Consider the following 17,706-nt stretch of genomic DNA (forward strand, 5'->3'; position numbering starts at 1 on the left):
TCAGTGTCCTGCTTTGAGGGAATTGGAGAGCGCGCGCTCGTCCGTTTCCTCTCCTCTCAAAGAACTAACATGTTAGTTCTGTGAGCGGAGAGTGACGGCAGCGGATGAGCGCGCACTTTCCCATTCACTTACAGCAGCACACTGAGTGCGTCGGGATTCCACGGCGGAGAGCTCCGCCACAGAATTCCGACGATCTTGCTCAGTGTGAATTGACCCTAAGGGTCCATTTACACAGAAAGATTATCTGACAGATTATCTGCCAAAGATTTGAAGCCAAAGCCAGGAATGGATTTGAAAAGAGGAGGAATCTCAGGCTTTCCTTCCTGACCTGATCTCTGTTTATAGTCTGTTCCTGGCTTTGGCTTCAAATCTTTGGCAGATAATCTGTCAGATAATCTTTCTGTGTAAATGGACCCTCAATCATTCTTATTCTTCAATATTAATCCATATCGTCACTGTGCTCAACTCATGATAAAAACAAACAAAAAAATTAATGGTAACCTACAGTTTTATTATATTTCTATGTAAAGATTAAACATAGAAGGGTAAATACATACAATATAGAATGAAGAAAAGGGAAATCTTCACCCTGGGGAAAATATCTTTGAGCTTAAAGACCTTTATCTTCAATGACTGTTAATGATGGCTGATAACATTCTAAATTTAAAAACACACCCCTATAAATGCTGAAAATATATAAACACATGCCACATGTGTATTAATTGTAGCCACCACCTCAGTTATATACACAGCCTAATTAAAGGGGTACTCCGACCAGGATCCCTTTTTTCACATTTGCCGGGGAGGGGGTGGATGAAAAGAAGCTACTTACCTCCCTGGCTCCTGGTCGCTTCCTGGTCTGAAATTGGACTTGAAGTGACATGGGTAGGCATTCTTAGCTATTCTACAACAGTAGTGATGTCCCGTCTCTGCTGCTGAATGGCTGAGCAGGCCTACCCATGTCACTTCTGGTCCTGTTTCAGACCAGGAAGTTGCTGGAGTGTCGGGATGCGGACCGCAGCGCTGTGGCTAGGAAGGTAAGTAGATTTAATTTAATTGTTTTCATTTTCATCCTTCATGGTGATTGTGAAAAAAGGGGTCCCGGATGGAGTATCCCTTGAATTATGTCCTACTCCTAACCCATGTTGTTTGATTAAGCTATTCTCCATGAGTGACAACATGCATCAAAAAATAAAACATTACTAAGTGGAATATATGATGCAGGGTACTAGTAAGCAAACAAAGAGTATTACAGCTAATAATCACATAAAATACATCCAGCAAATACAAGTGCATACAAATGCATAAAATAACAATAAATGCAAAAAATCCCATCATGTGATGTATACAAAGAGAAAGATGAATACAATTACAGTAATAGTCCAAAACATGTCCGCTTCACTAGTGATGGTTTTTAGAAGATGACTAATAAAGCTTGAATATATTTTACAGAGCTGGAAGTCTTACTGTGATTTTGTACTTTACATTTTTATACCTAATGGCCAGGTACTTTATTTTCTTTCCTATTGATCCAGTGGATTAGCTGTCCTTTCTAGTGGACAAATCATAGTTAGGACTAGAAAGAAAATAAGGAAAAACTTTACTCTGTATAGTCTGGGGGAAAGGGGGGACATGATTGAAACCTTTATATATGTTACAGGAGGAAGAAGGGAAAGGAGGGACATGATGGAAACCTTTATATATGTTACAGGAGGAAGAAGGGAAAGGGAGGACATGATCTAAACCTTTATATATGTTACAGGAGGAAGAAGAGAAAGGGGGAACATAATCAAAACCTTTATATATGTTACAGGAGGAAGAAGGGAAAGGGAGGACATAATTGAAACCTTTATATATGATTCAGAAAGAAGAAGGGAAAGGGAGGACATGATCTAAACATTTATATATGTTAAAGGCCTAAATAAGATTCAGGAGGGAAATGTTTTTAACCCTTTGAGGACCAGGCCCAAAATGACCCAGTGGACCGCACAAATTTTGATCTTAGTGTTTTTGTTTTTTACTCCTCCCCTTCTAAGAGCTCCAGCACTTTCAGTTTTCTATCTACAGGCCATGTAAGGGCTTGTTTTTTACAGGAATAGTTGTACTTCGTAATGGCGTCTTTCATTTTACCATAACATGTATGATGGAATTCCAAAATTATTATTTATGAAGATATAAATTGGTGAAATTGTAAAAAAAAAATGCAATATTGTAACGTTTGGGGGGTTCCTGTGTCTACGTAATGCACTATATGGTAAAAGTGACATGGCATAGCATTGATCAGTGTGATAGGCGATCTGCTCATTGAGCCTGCCTGTGCATGCTCAGTGAGCAGATCGCCGATCGGACCGCACAGAGGCAGATGAGAGACCTACGGCGGTCCGTTTCAACAATCAGGACCCCTGCAGTGTGACTGGTAAGTGACAGGTCGGGACATGTCCCGATTGGTAAGTGACAGGGGACTCCCCCTGTTTCTTACACTTAAACGCCGCGGCCGTGCCGCAATTGCGGCATTTAAGGAGTTAATGACACGCTGCAGCACGATCGCTGCAGCCTGTCATTAACGGTGAGGTGCCGGCTCCTCCTGGCCCACCCACTATGCATATTTAAATATGCATAGCTAGGCCGGTTGTTACGGGCTGCTCCCTGCATATGCGCCGTAACAACTGGTCTAGCTATGCATATTTGAATATGTATAGTGAGGCGGGCTGGGAGGGGGCAGGCTAGTGCGGCTGTGCTGGTGCTCCGGGAGCATGGGGAACGCCCCAAATGCTGCAACACGCTAATTACCATATCAGTAATTAGCCAAAAACAACGGGTTACCGGACCGCACCGGAATAAAGAAGACAGCCCGGGGATCCTGAGGTAAAGAGCGGCAGGCGCATATCAGCAGGTTCACTGTCCCGAACTTGCTGATAGTGCCGTTTTAATAAGGAACTGAACACAAGAACAAGAGTACACAATGAGAGGTTATTGAGGGGATCAGAAGCAACCTGAGAAAATATTACTTGACTGAAAGAGTAGTAGATGCTTGGAGGAAACTTCTAGCAGATGTGGTAAATCTACAGTAAGTAAATGTAATCCAGCCTGGTATATACATATATCTATACTAAGATAATAACTAGGAAAATACTAATAGGGCAGACTAGATGGACCCGATGGCCTTTTTCTGCTGACAACCTCTATGTTTCTATCTCATATAGGATGTCATGTGTTGTGAGCTAGATTATGTATGCATTAGGCTGGCACAACCCCTATGTCCCTTCTTCTCACCCTTCTCATCATTAGGAATGCCCCAGGCAGATTTTCTCCTATTCATCAGCTGTGTCAGCCCGGCACATGGGCTGGATCATTAAGGCACCTGAGCAGTGTTTACTGCAGAGGAATAGGAAATATCCTACCAGTGGCATTTCTAATGATGAAGAGAGTGGGGAGGAGGGACGGAGGGGTGGTGCAAGGCTAGGGCATGGATACTCTAGGCCACGGCCGTTTGGCACAGGGCTGCAAGTTTCAAAGATCCGTGATCCGTTCAGTTAAAAAATAGGACATGTCACTACTCGGAACGGATGCACGGAAAGGATTCCCCATAGAAATCAATGAGATCCGTGTTTATCCGTGAAAAACACGGATGTGATGTAATCGATGTCATTTAAAATGCTGTAAGACAGATCTGTGAAAAAAACGGACACTGATACAAAACGGATGCAAAACGGACTGTTTTGCACGGATCACGGAGGTAGCTGCCGGACCACAATCACGGACCAGGAAAAATCACTTAACGTGTGAATGCAGCCTTAGGGTCCTTTTACACACACAGATTATCTGACAGATTTTTCAAGCCAATGCCAGTAATGGATTTGAAAAGACAAGAAATCTCAGTCTTTCCTTTATGATCTGTTCTCTGTTTATAGTCTTTTCCTGGCTTTGGCTTCAAAAACTGTCAGATAATCTTGGCTTTAGCTGTAAAAATGTGTCAGATAATCTCTCTGTGTGTAAAAGGACCCTTAGGGTATGTTCACACTCAGGGCCGGTTTTAGACTAGATGTGGCCCTGGGCGAAGTTAAAGGTGGGGCCCCAAATGCTGAAATATTTTAGCAACAATTTAAGGTCCCCATACATGTTACTCTTTTGTTGGTGGTACCTGTTGCTCCTGGTGGGTTCGGCCATCAGCGTAAGGTGTATGGGGCTCTCTGGACAGTCCTCTGACAGATGATATCAGTGGACATAGGGGGTCGAGCTTGATGGAAAATCAACGCCCAACCTCTTTGTTCTCAGAGAGATAAGCCGCCATCAGATCTGTATGGCTATGGCTTTCCCCTCTCATAGAGAACACAGGAACACTCAGATGTGCCAAATTTCTGTGTATGGGGAGGACGGGACCGGATGGGACAGATAATTGTCAGCTGAAGGATTGTTCAGCCAGCAGTTATTGGAAGTGTACGGCCACTTTTAAGGCCGTATTACACGGCCTGATATTCCGCAGAAGCGAGCGCCAATCTGGTAGAATGGAGCTCGCTTAGAGAGCCTACTACATGGCTCTTTTATGATGCAGCAAAAGCTATGGAGGAGATTTATCAAACTGGTGTAAAGAAGAATTGGCTCAGTTGCCCCTAGCAACCAATCAGATTCCACCTACTTAGAATCTGAGTAATGAATGGTGGAATCTGATTGGTTGCTAGGGGCAACTGAGCAAGTTTCATTTTACACCATGTTTGATAAATTTCCCCCCCTATGTGTATATATACAGTATATCATTAGTGATGTGTGTGCAATCCTTGCTGTATATAGTAAACAATAAAGATATATACTACCTGATTAAGGTCCCCCGGTGTCCTCAGGCCTTGTCTGTGATATATACTACCTGATCATGTTCCCCAGTGTCCTCTCAGAGCGATAGCGTCCTGATTCGGACAATTTTCGCTCCATGTATTAGGGCCCTTACTCAGTTCAGAAGGTTACATGCCGGGACTGCCGCTATATGCCAGGACTGCCGCTACATGTCAGGACTGCAGCTACATTATGGGTCTGCCGCTACATGTCGGGTCTGCCGCTACATGTCGGGACTGCCGCTACATGTCGGGACTGCCGCTACATGTCGGGACTGCCGCTACATGTCAGGACTGCCGCTACATGTCGGGACTGCCGCTACATGCCGGGACTGCCCCTACATGCCGGGACTGCCCCTACATGCCGGGACTGCCCCTACATTATGGGACTGCCCCTACATTATGGGACTGCCCCTACATGGCAGGACTGCCGCTACATTCTGGGACTGCCGCTACATTCTGGGACTGCCGCTACATTATGGGACTGCCACTACATGCCAGGACTGCCGCTAGTGGTGTAAACACAAGAACTATTTATATGAATTGCATTAAAAAAATAAAATAAAAAAATCACTATAATCAGGACCAAATATTACCTCCATACCGTTATTGAAGAAAACACACTATATATAGGCCAATATTACCACCATAAAGTGACCGCCCCATAATGACTTTATATACACTATATACAGACCAATATTACCGCTATAGACTGACCACTGTATAATGAATGACTCTATATACACTGTATACAGACCAATATTATGTGTCTGTAACTCTATGGCTGTACTTTTGGTCTGTATATAGTTTATATATAGAGTCATTATGTGGTGGTCACTGTATGGCGGCAATTTGGCAATATCATTATGTGGTGGTCAATCTATGGCAGTAATGACTATATATACACACTATATACCGACCAATATTAATGCCAAAGAGTGACCACCGCATAATGACACTTTATACAGACCAATATTATTGCCAAAGAGTGACCACCGCATAATGGCTCTATATACAGACCAATATTACCGCCATAGACTGACCACCACATAATAACTCTATATACAGACCAATATTACCGCCATAGAGTGACCACCACATAACTCTATATACACTATATACAGACCAATATTACCGCCATAGACTGACCACCACATAATAACTCTATATACAGACCAATATTACTGCCATACAGTGACCACCACATAACTCTATATACACACTATATACAGACCAATATTACCGCCATAGAGTGACCGCCACATAACTCTATATACACACTATATACAGACCAATATTACCGCCATAGAGTGACCGCCACATAACTCTATATACACACTATATACAGACCAATATTACCGCCATAGATTGACCACTGCATAATGACTCTGTATCCAGACCAATATTATGTGGCGATCACTCTATGGCTGTACTATTGGTCTGTATATAGTGTATATAGACATTATGTGGTGGTCACTGTATGGCGGTAATATTGGTCTGTATATAGTGTCATTATGTGGTAGTCAATCTATGGCAGTAATGACTATATATACACTATATACAGAGCAATATTAATGCCAAAGAGTGACCGCCACATAATGACTCTATATACAGACCAATATTACCGCCATACAGTGACCACCACCTAAGGACTGAATACCACCTTATTTTTTTTTCTCACCGTATTGCCTTATATACATAGGAGCTGCAGCCAATCAGCGGCCTCAGTGGTCACCTGCAGCAATTACATAGGACTGATGAGGCCGGAGAATGGCTGCAGCTCCTATATACAGTCTATTCACCTCAACACTTGGAGTCAGCAGTGCTAATACACACACACCATTATATATATATATATATATATACACACCATTATATATATATATATATATATATATATATATATATATATACACACACACACACCATTTTATATATATATATAATATATATATATATATATATACACACACACCATTATATATATATATAATATATATATATATATATATATACACACACACCATTATATATATATATATATAATATATATATATACACACACACACCAATATATATATATATATATATATATAAAATTGAACACGAGGACGGCACTCCAGTAGTGTATATTGAGGATTTATTCACCCAATCACAAACAGCTATATATATATATATATATATATATATATATATATATATACACACACACAGCTATATATATATATATACACACACACAGCTATATATATATATACACACACACACACCATTATATATATATATATATATATATATATATATATATATATATATCCCTTAGACGACCCAGGGCGTATAGTTACGCCATGGAAGTCTGTCCCCAGACGACCTAGGGCGTAACTGTACGCCCTGGGTGTTTCTCACGCTATGAAGCGCGCTCCGCTCCGGAGCACGCTTCATAGCAGGTGGGGGCCGGCTGCAATCAGCAGCCGGGACCTCACCGGCAATGACACGCTGCAGCGATCGCGCTGCCGCGTGTCATTAACTCCTTAAACGCCGCGATCGCGGCGCGACCGCGGCGTTTAAGTGTAAGTGACAGGGGGAGTCCCCTGTCACCTACCGATCGGGACCCCCGCAGTGTGACTGCGGGGGTCCCGATCGGTAAAACGGGCCGCCGGAGCTCTCTCACCTGCCTCCGTGCGGTCCGATCGGCGCTCTGGTCACTGAGCCTGCACAGGCAGGCTCAATGAGCAGAGCGCCGATAACACTGATCAATGCTATGCCTATGGCATAGCATTCATCAGTGTAAAAATCCAAGTAGTGAATGTAGAAGTCCCCCAAAGGGACTTCAAATGTGTAAAAAAAAAAAAGTTAAAAACACTATTACACTACCCCAAAACCCCTCCCCCAATAAAAGTTGAAATCACCCCCCTTTCCCATTATATAAATAAAACATATAAAAATAAATAAATAGATAAACATATAATATACCGTAGCGTGCGTAATTGTCCGATCTATTAAAATATAACAAGCGTCATTGCGAACGGTAAACGGCGTACACGAAAAGAGGGAAAAAAGTGCGCGGATTACCGATTTTATGTTACATTATATATATAAAAAAATTAATAAAAAGTGATCAAAACGTCCGATCTTCACAAATATGGTATTAATAAAAACTAGAGATCATGGCGGAAAAAATGACACCCCATACAGCCCCGTAGGTGAAAAAATAAAACCGTTATAAGCGTCACAATAGTCCCATTTTATTTATAATTAATTGCCAAAAAAAAGGATTTCATTTAAAAAAAATATATAACATTAGAGAATCTGCGTAAACCTGCATATGGTTGTGTTCGGACTGACCTATAGAGTAATGGTATCATGTCGCTTTTACCATATAGTGCATTACATAGACACAGGAACCCCCCAAACGTTACCATATTGCATTCTTTTTTGCGATTTCACCTATTTATATCTTCATAAATAATATATTTGGGATTCCATCATACATGTTATGGTAAAATGAAAGACGCCATTACACAGTACAACTATTCCTGTAAAAAACAAGCCCTTACATGGCCTGTAGATAAAAAACTGAAAGTGCTGGAGCTCTTAGAAGGGGAGGAGGGAAAAACGGAAACACTAAGATCAAAATTTGCGCGGTCCACTGGGTCATTTTGGGCCTGGTCCTCAAAGGGATATACACACACACACACACACATCCATGAAAACACATTATACAGATACAAACCATCCAGTCCACACACTATACACAGGACATGTAACACACACTACATTCATGCATTATACACCTACATTCATACACACACTGCATGTACAGTATACTTACCCCCTCTAGCATGCTGGGTGTAGTGGTGAATCCCCCTCATGTACCTTGCAGCAGCAGCAGGCTGTCATCCTCACCCGGCAGCCCTCTCCTCCATCGTCCCGACAGCTCCACACCAGAGCAGGAAGTCACGTGCAGTGAGAGGAGCTGGAGGGAGAGGGAGGGGGAGCTACACACACGGAGCAGACACCAGCCCAGCGTCCTGCAGCCTCTGCGTGACCCCTGATGGCAGCAGCCAGGGATCACTGCCAGACGCTGCAGGACGCTGTCTGTGCTCTCCTCTCCTACTGGAACTGCGGGAGGGGGCCCCTGGGGGATGGGGGCCCTGGGCATTTGCCCTGCTTGCCCCCCCCTAACGCCGGCCATGTTCACACTATAGAATAGGTGAAGAATCAAAGAGGAACGTTTACTGCTTGAAATTTCCTCTTCTTCAGCTCTGAGAGAAAGGTGCAGAATTCTAGCGGAAAGCGAGTAGAAACTGGAAATTCTAAGCCAGAATTACTTTGATGGGGTTTCTCTATTAGTTACAGCCTTTGTAAAAGCCTGTACTTTTGTGTGTAAGTGGTGATATAGTAGTGTTAAAGTTTTGCCACAAGATGTTGCTGTTACAAGTATGTGTAGTCAGTTGTTGCACAGCTGTAGGATTGAAAGGGTTATTGTTGGTTTATGTCACATGGATCTGTAGACCAATGAGAGTACTTTCTTCTTCTATCCTATCATTTCTCTCTTTACTTCTTCTATATGCACTCTTCACCTATTCACAGCACACCTTACAAGAGCTGTCACATGGGTAGAGGAAGTGTAGTGGTTTTTTGTAGTTGGACTTTGTAGAGGAAGGGCGCAAGACAGAACGCTCTCTACAGCAGTCCAGTTGGGCCCTGGCCCTCTACCAGATCCCCAGTCTCAGTGTGCAGTCTAGAAGCAGACCTAGGCACATGCAGCTTACATTTTCTTCTCAAGTAACTCTACTCAACACTTTACAGTGTCAGAGCCGTGGACAAGGGGAGTCACAGTGCAGGACAGTATACACAAAGCAAGTAAAGGAACTGATCAGGATAGAGCAAAGTTGCTAGAAGCCTATGAACTCTATTTCACAGTGCGGGTGTAAGCAGGGAACCCTCAGCTTTCCGCTCATCCCAGGTAACAAGGTCTGGGGCTTGTGTCACCCACTAGGACGGGTTCCTTACTAAGCACCTGGACAGTAAATACACCTTCCTTGGCTCATCTCCCCTTTCTGTGTCCAGGTGGGTCACTATTCCACTCCGGACCACCGTGACAACAGCCCAAGGGATCTCCGCAACAACCCGGCAGGTCACTGTCCACAGGGGAACAAGGTGTAACCGGCCCTTTAAAATAAAAGCAGGTGTGCCCCCATACCTGTGTGCCCAACCGGGACTGACATCACTACATAACATCATTGGGCCAACCACCATAGAACTGGCGTCACGCTTTACCATCTGGCAAGTGAATGGCCATACCTCCACACTGGGGGTCACCACACATTTCCCATCACTTAACAAAAGTTTGGGTGATGGGTCTACACCTTTTAAGCAAAATAGAGGGGGAATTTAAAAATCTAATTTTTTTTCCAGATATTGCATTTTAACCCATTTTGTTCTGTAACACTTCAAGTGTTGACAGAGAAGTGCAATTCAATATTTATTGCCCCAGTTCTGAGGTATTCAGATATATCCCCTATGTGGTTAGAGGCCCACAAGTCAATAGTACTTGTCTGGCTGCCAGGTGGGTGATCCACGCCGCAGGTATCCCTTTGGTGGTTTCCTGTACAAATCATCTTAAGGAGGTGCTGAAGCAAAAGCAGCAGCTGAAGCAGGTGGTGAGACAGATGATGACTTCTCCTGGATACAGGTTGTGTTTGGCGGCTAGCAAATACTCATATTTCACAGCCCACAGGTTGACAAGGATCTGATCTCAAGGGGTGTTTAACCAGGGAGTAGCTTCTCGAGACGCTGCATAAAGAATCTCTTGCAGCAGCAGTGGAGGCAATGATAGGGTCTTTGACAATACCCTCAACAGCTGCCACATGGCGGGACGGTGGAGACTGTTAAATGACTGGTTCTGGGTCCTGGAGATTTCAGCTTCTGGATAAGCTTGATCAGCTGGGGCTTATCCCCAAAGAACCATTCCAGACTGGGTGGCAGGTCAGCTCCTGGAGGTCAGCTGATGACCTGGAGTGGTATAGTTTTGATAGGCAGAGAGCATAGAACCTCTGGCTCAGAGATTACATCATGGGCTCAGAATTCTATGTCTGATTCAAAGTCCTAGGAACAGGTGACACTTGCCCAGAGGATACTGAAGTTAAAGGAGTCTGAGGCTTGATCGCACACTGTCAGGCTGTCAGAAAACATGGGCAGCGTTGAGGGGTGCTGAACATGGCTAGAGCTTTGGCTGTAGTTAAGAGAGTGCTCCAGCGGTGAGGGAGAAGATCTTGGCAGCAGCCATGACAATCTGATGCATCTCTTAGAGGCATGTGAGGAGATGGCGTCAAATTCCGGTAGGCACAGAAAAACCAGTCCATTGAATTGTACAGCAAGTCCACAGCAAAATGGCCGATGCTACGTAGTCCCCGGAAGGTGCATCCTCCTTTAGTTTTTACGTACCACTTTCTAATGAAATTGTAAATCTACTGTACAGTCTTGAAAGCAGTTTTGGTTCCTCCTCTCAGGGACGGTCTCTAGGGTTTTGTGCATTAAGGGGGAAATGGAGTTAACCCCTTCAGGGACTAGAGCTTTGTGGTGCAGCACACCACACAAGTTTCGGTACAGTGTGACAGCACGCAAGCATTCCTTTTCACTCTATGATGGGAAACAGTTCAATTTTATCATGACCCCCCCCCCCCCCCAAACCTCCCTTTAGCACTGGGCGACATAGTAATTGTAATCCACACAGTCAAACACTTCTTTAGCATGCAACTTTTTCTCCCCTTTTTTTTAATAGTCCAGAGTACAATAAAGCAATACAACACAGTCCAGTTACTAGTGGTCCACTCTAGTGGTACCGTACAAAAGTGTTGCAGCAAAAGTGTAAGTGTTGCAATTACAGTATACACAGTTCATAAGCCAATACAATGCTAGACACGACAGCAAACAGTCTTTTTCAGCAACAATGCACACTTTTGTAAACCCTAACAGGGACAGTCCACAATTTTTCCACAATACACTACATCCTGTTTGTGACGCCACATAAAGCGATGTGGTAACCAAGAGGCTGCAAGTTGGTAAGCTGGTGCTAGGGGTGTTATGGTACCACTGCGGCATTTGTCAAGGGTACTTGAGTAGTACACTAGCTCTTCCCAAAGTCCCAACACACACTTTGTAAAATGTTTCTATTACTCCTTTCTATGTGTTGTTGTCTTAGGCAGCTAAAAGAAGCATCCCTGATGTGGAGGCATCCCTGGTGTGAAGGTAATATGTATAGTGAGATTATTTGTTTCTTCTTTACTGTATTATTTGGTAACTGTATAAGGTACAGGGGGTAATTTATCAATTATTTCATCAGATAACCATATTTGTGCAATTCTCTCAAATGTTTGCACAAAACACATTTACCCAAATACCATTTATAAATTGCCTCCACAGTATACACGTTTCTGGTATATGTACTGCAGATTTTATGCATGCAAATCTTTCTTACTTATGATTTTGAATGGGGGCAAAGGGGCACCATTTCAGTTTTTGCCGCAGGCAGAGTAAAGTTAACACATTATTTAGACTGCACCGCAAAAACCACGAACATTAAACCAAAACAAAAATGACAGAATTGCTTGCTTTTTTTTTTTTCATTCCATTCACCCACTATGTTTGCAGGTTTGAAGCTGCTAAAACAGGCCGGCTAGCGTAATACATGTCACAGGATCTATCAGTGCCATCTCATTTGTCGTAAATCAAAAAAGCCTGCATTCATCTACTTCCCATCATCAAGTGTTGGCTAAAAAAAAGTGACCATCTCTGTATATGTATGCTAAAGACCAAGCAGACTGTAGTGTTATTTAGCTGCATGGCTGATTTCATCTGTGACCGTGAACTCTTCTAGGAAAGCTGCAATGAAAATTGCTATTTGTTTGCCCTTCTTGCTCCACCTTTACATTTATTTAATTTATATTTATACCAACAGAATTGGCGGTAGATAAATCACCGAAAACACATAATGGGTTTTTGAGGAAAAAAATAGAAGTGCAGAAGAAACATGTCGCAGCTCTGTATTACTAACAAGCTATTGTTTTTTAATATATACTTACAAAATTATAAATATATATGATATTATTGGATGAAGGGTATATTTTGCAGAAGACACTGTTCACACAACGTTTTTTTTTTTCACAGCCATCTACTATTAGGGGATTTAACAAAGAGGGCCGTTTACTACATGTGGCTTGCACAAAGGCGGCCTTATACTATATGGGGAAGCACATCTTTAAAGCTTTATTTATTTTATTTTTATTTTAAGTAGGGGAGCTGCAGTCAGCAGGGGACACTGGAGAGGTTACATCTGGGCAAGGAGGGGGGCCTGCAGAGAGGTAAGCATAACATGTTTATTATGTTTACCAACAGGGCAGCAATATGTATAAAAAAAATGTAAATTTAGGATAACCCCTTTAATCCCCCCCCCCCCCCTGCTTTGAACTGTTGCCCTGCTGCAGAATAAAAACTTGGGGCCGATTAGATGTCGTCCTGATGGAAAACTTCTTACTTTGCACCCCTTCCACATATTTTGCACAGGACTATATATGCAGTCTTCATCTTTTCTTTCGGCCCCTGACTTTTTTTTCTCTCCTTTACGTGTTAGTTGTTTTTCAGTTTACGTTGCAGTTTCTGCACTATAATCCTGTGCTAAGTTGTTCCCATAACATGTCTCTGTACATCTACACTGTGACAATGGAATACTTAATGAGCTACATGCCTAATCCCTTCAGCAGGCACCTGACTAGATTGTGAGCGAAAGAGTACTCACATAGTGAAGACCAGAGCAGGAAACCATCTGTACTATTTCTCTGCTTTGTATATTTATTATAACACTAGTAGCAAGAAGAGGAAGGCCGGTACTGCCGGTGTATACATATCTCCTGCGGGTGTGATAAATGAGGTGCTATTTTAAGATGGTGCGTGTTTAATGGCAGATAAGGGACAGGGGACCCGTGATTCTGTCACACCAGCGTCACTGTCGCTGCATCATCCATTAATCAAATTCAACATACACTGTATTTAGGCCATACTCTTCTAATTAACCCTATAGGTAAGCCACAAAACTAGGAAGATGGCATGCACCCGACTGCCTATGGAGGGTGTTCACGGACTGTCTGTGGCATCCTCCATAGGTTGTCTTCCAGTTTAATTTTCCTTCCCCTTAACGCTTGTCGCCCCGCCAGGAAAGAGTTAAGAATGGTGGTTCCCTCCTTCACCCTCCCCTTTCCTTTGCATGGTAGCTCAGGGACCAATAGTGGCTGCTCGCGGGCTTTAGAGCCTATTAGAAGGCTAAGGGGATGTGGCTAGAGCTTAGCTCATAAATATGGATCAGACCTCCCCCTCCTCAGTGACTGTTCAGAGGAGCGGTTTCCCCATGGCATCGGCCGATGAGTCTCTGATGGCTGCGCTTCGGGCGCGAGCCGCCTCGGAGGGTGAGGGCTGGCTCAGCAGATTCCTTGCTGGGATCAGCCCCCCTCCGGTTAGCAGCCAGACGCAGTGCGGAGTGGAGCGGCGGTCCGCGCGGCGTTCCCGTGCTCCCTCGCGGCTAAGTCCCAGCCCGCTACTTCCGGTTTCCGGCGGCGCGCGCGGTAAGTCCGGCAAGTCTTCTCGGTCGGCGCGTGTCCCTCTCACTCGTCCTGCCCCGTCGCCGGCCACCGCTACACCCCCCCCTTGCCTGCAGTGCGCTCACCAACGGCCTCCGGAGCACAGGTCCATCCTCCTCCCCTGTCAGCTCTGCCTGCGCTGCCTGCTCCACTGCCTGAGGTCTCAGAGGCGGCTTTAGCTCAGCCAGCCTCTTCCCCCTTACTGTTTTCCCAGTTCCCTCCTGTGGCTAATCCCCCCCTGAGCATTTCCTTCCCCCCCAGCACCTCTTTCTCCCTGGCCACTAGATTCCCCTGGGCCAGAATGGGCAGTAATGCCAGTATTTCCTCAGAGGATGCCCCTCTACCATCTGAGCAGCCTGTCATGTCGGAGCCCCCAAGTGTGGCGGCTGCTCAGGGGCAGGCGCCCGTTTTGCTCAGCACGACGGCCGCTGAGGTGCTGCCGCAACCAGTGGCACCCCCCCCGGTCGGTACCCAGGAAATGGCGACCACAAGGCACAGCAGCCGACCCGCTTCAGCTAGTCTGCGCTCCCGCTCCCATCGCTCCAAGCGTTCTCGCTCAAGTTCCCGTTCCTCATCGGGTTCCCGGGACTCTCGGCGCCATAGGCGCCGCAGGTCGGCTGGTCGCTATCACCGCCGGTCCAGACGTCGATCCAGAGACTCCGGCAGCTCCAGGCGTTCCAGAGCTTCCAGATGGCGCTCCCCGTCTTCATCTGGCGGGTCCAGCGCCTCCGAAGTTTCTGGCCGGAGTCCTAGGGGTCACCGTGGACGGCGGGCTCTTTCCACCTCATCTAGGCTGTCCGTTTTGCCTGTTGCTGCTCCGGCTTCGGTCCCAGCTTCTGCTCCTGATCCAGTGGTATTGCCGAGCCAATCGAATGCTCAACAGTCGGTTTCCGCTGCATCTGGAACGGGTGAGTTTACATTTACAGGTGCATGGGGCGGGGGTGGGAATAGGGAGTCTGATGTTATGGTGGCCTTGCAATCTATCTTAGGAAAATTGTCCAGTGCGGCCTCTCCGGCCTTGCCTACCCCTGCGCCCCCCGGAGTTAAACCTCCCCCGCCCTTGGCGGGTCTCCACAAAGACTCGTTCTTCTGTGGTATCAGTCCGTTAGGTACTCATTTGGACCCTGATATCAAGGAGAAGATTTGGTCTAACCAATATATAGACATATGGTCGCTGGTTTCGGTTGACCAACATACCGTAGACAAAGAAAGGCGTCCTTTTGTTGAAAATGCTAGAGCTATTGACAGGAGACCCCGCGTGGCAAAAACTATGAATAATTGGACGCAGGCCTTTTCTGTGTTGGGTTATGTAATGGGTTTAAAGCATCCTGAACGCTGCTCGGAATTGTTTGGATATTTCGACAGCATATATAGTGCTTACAAGTCCCACGGGGGGTCCGCCTGGTGGCGGTATGACGAGGACTTCCGGAGACGCCTGGCTCTCCAGCCGGAGTTAGGCTGGGGCGTCAGGGCAACGGATGTTTGGCTTCGTCTGATGCTTACACCTAGGCCGACCCCCTTTCAAGGGGCGGCCGCTGTCCCCGGAGCGCCTTCAGCAACGGGGACAGTGGCCGTGCGACGACCAGGAGCGTGCTGGCTCTTCAATGAAGGCCATTGTAGGTTTGCCGGTTTGTGCAAATACAAACATGAGTGCTCCTCTTGCGGGGGCTCTCATACGGCATTGCGATGTCCCAGGCCAGCAAGCAAGCAGCTCCATAAGCCCCCCACCCCCAATGAGGCCAAGGACGCCAGTGAGCGTACACGCGATGCGACCTTGGCTAGACAGGTACCCCAATAGGGAAGATGCTATTCTGTTGATTGAAGGTTTTAATTACGGTTTTTTCATCCCGTTCATTTATTCTAGTTCTCCCCAGTTTTCTGAGAATCTCAAGTCCGTTCGGGACCACCCCCAGGTCACGCGGGATAAGATCGATAAGGAGGTTGCTATGGGTCGCATGGCGGGTCCGTTTGAAGCTCCTCCTTTTGGTAATCTGAGAGTGTCGCCCCTGGGGGTTGTCCCGAAAAAGGAGACAGGTAAGTTTAGACTGATCCATCACCTGTCACACCCGAAAGGTTCGTCGGTGAATGACGGTATTTTGGCAGATGATGCATCAGTCTCTTATGTGTCGTTTGATAAGGCGGTGCTGTTGGTTCGTAGGGCGGGAAGGGGTTCACTGTTGGCTAAATCTGATATAGAGTCCGCCTTCCGGCTGCTTCCGGTACATCCTGAGTGTTATCATTTGTTAGGTTGCCGGCTGGACGGCGGTTTCTATTACGATATGTGTTTGCCTATGGGCTGTTCCATCTCGTGCCATTACTTTGAAGCTTTCAGCTCCTTCCTGGAGTGGGTGGTGCGTTTTGAGACTGGTTCAAATGCTGTGTTGCACTATTTGGATGATTTTCTTTTTGTTGGTTCCGGTTCAGATCAATCCTGTGCTTTTTTGTTGTCCACTTTTCAGTTTTTCATGCAGCGTTTTGGTGTTCCTTTGTCCGAGGATAAGACGGAGGGTCCTTCCACTTGCCTGACTTTTTTGGGCATTGAAATTGATACGGAGGAAATGGTTTTTCGCCTTCCCTCGGACAAATTGAAAAAACTGGCGGATTTGATAGATGGTTTCCTTTCAGTGCACAAGGTTACCCTTCGACAGTTACAGTCGCTATTAGGTCTCTTGGTGTTCGCATGTCGCGTTATGCCTATGGGGCGGATTTTTTCTCGGCGACTGTCACTGGCGACAAAAGGGGCTAAGAGGCCTGGGCACAGGATACGTATCACGGGAATTTTGAAGGCAGATTTGCGCATCTGGCGGCAGTTCTTGGCTAATTACAACGGTCGTACCTGTCTGATGGGCACGAGGGTCACCAGCGAGGAAATCTCTTTGTTTACTGATGCGGCTGGATCTGTTGGCTTTGGTGCCATTCTGGACACTGAATGGTGTGCGGCGGCTTGGCCTGATGCCTGGCGATCCCATGGCCTCTGCAGCAACCTCACTTTGTTGGAGCTCTTTCCTATTATTGTTGCTGTCGAGGTCTGGGGCCCGCAGCTGGCCAATCGCCACATATGTTTTTGGAGTGATAACATGAGCGTGGTATTGTGCATTAATAGTCTGTCTTCTGCCTCCCCTCCCGTGGTCAATTTGCTAAGGCATTTAGTTCTTCGCTGCCTTGATTTCAATATTTATTTCAGGTCTCGACATGTGCCTGGCGTTGATAATGCGATGGCTGATGCTTTATCTCGATTCCTTTGG

The sequence above is a fragment of the Dendropsophus ebraccatus genome, chromosome 5 (assembly GCF_027789765.1).
Source record: "Dendropsophus ebraccatus isolate aDenEbr1 chromosome 5, aDenEbr1.pat, whole genome shotgun sequence".
Taxonomy (NCBI): domain Eukaryota; kingdom Metazoa; phylum Chordata; class Amphibia; order Anura; family Hylidae; genus Dendropsophus; species Dendropsophus ebraccatus.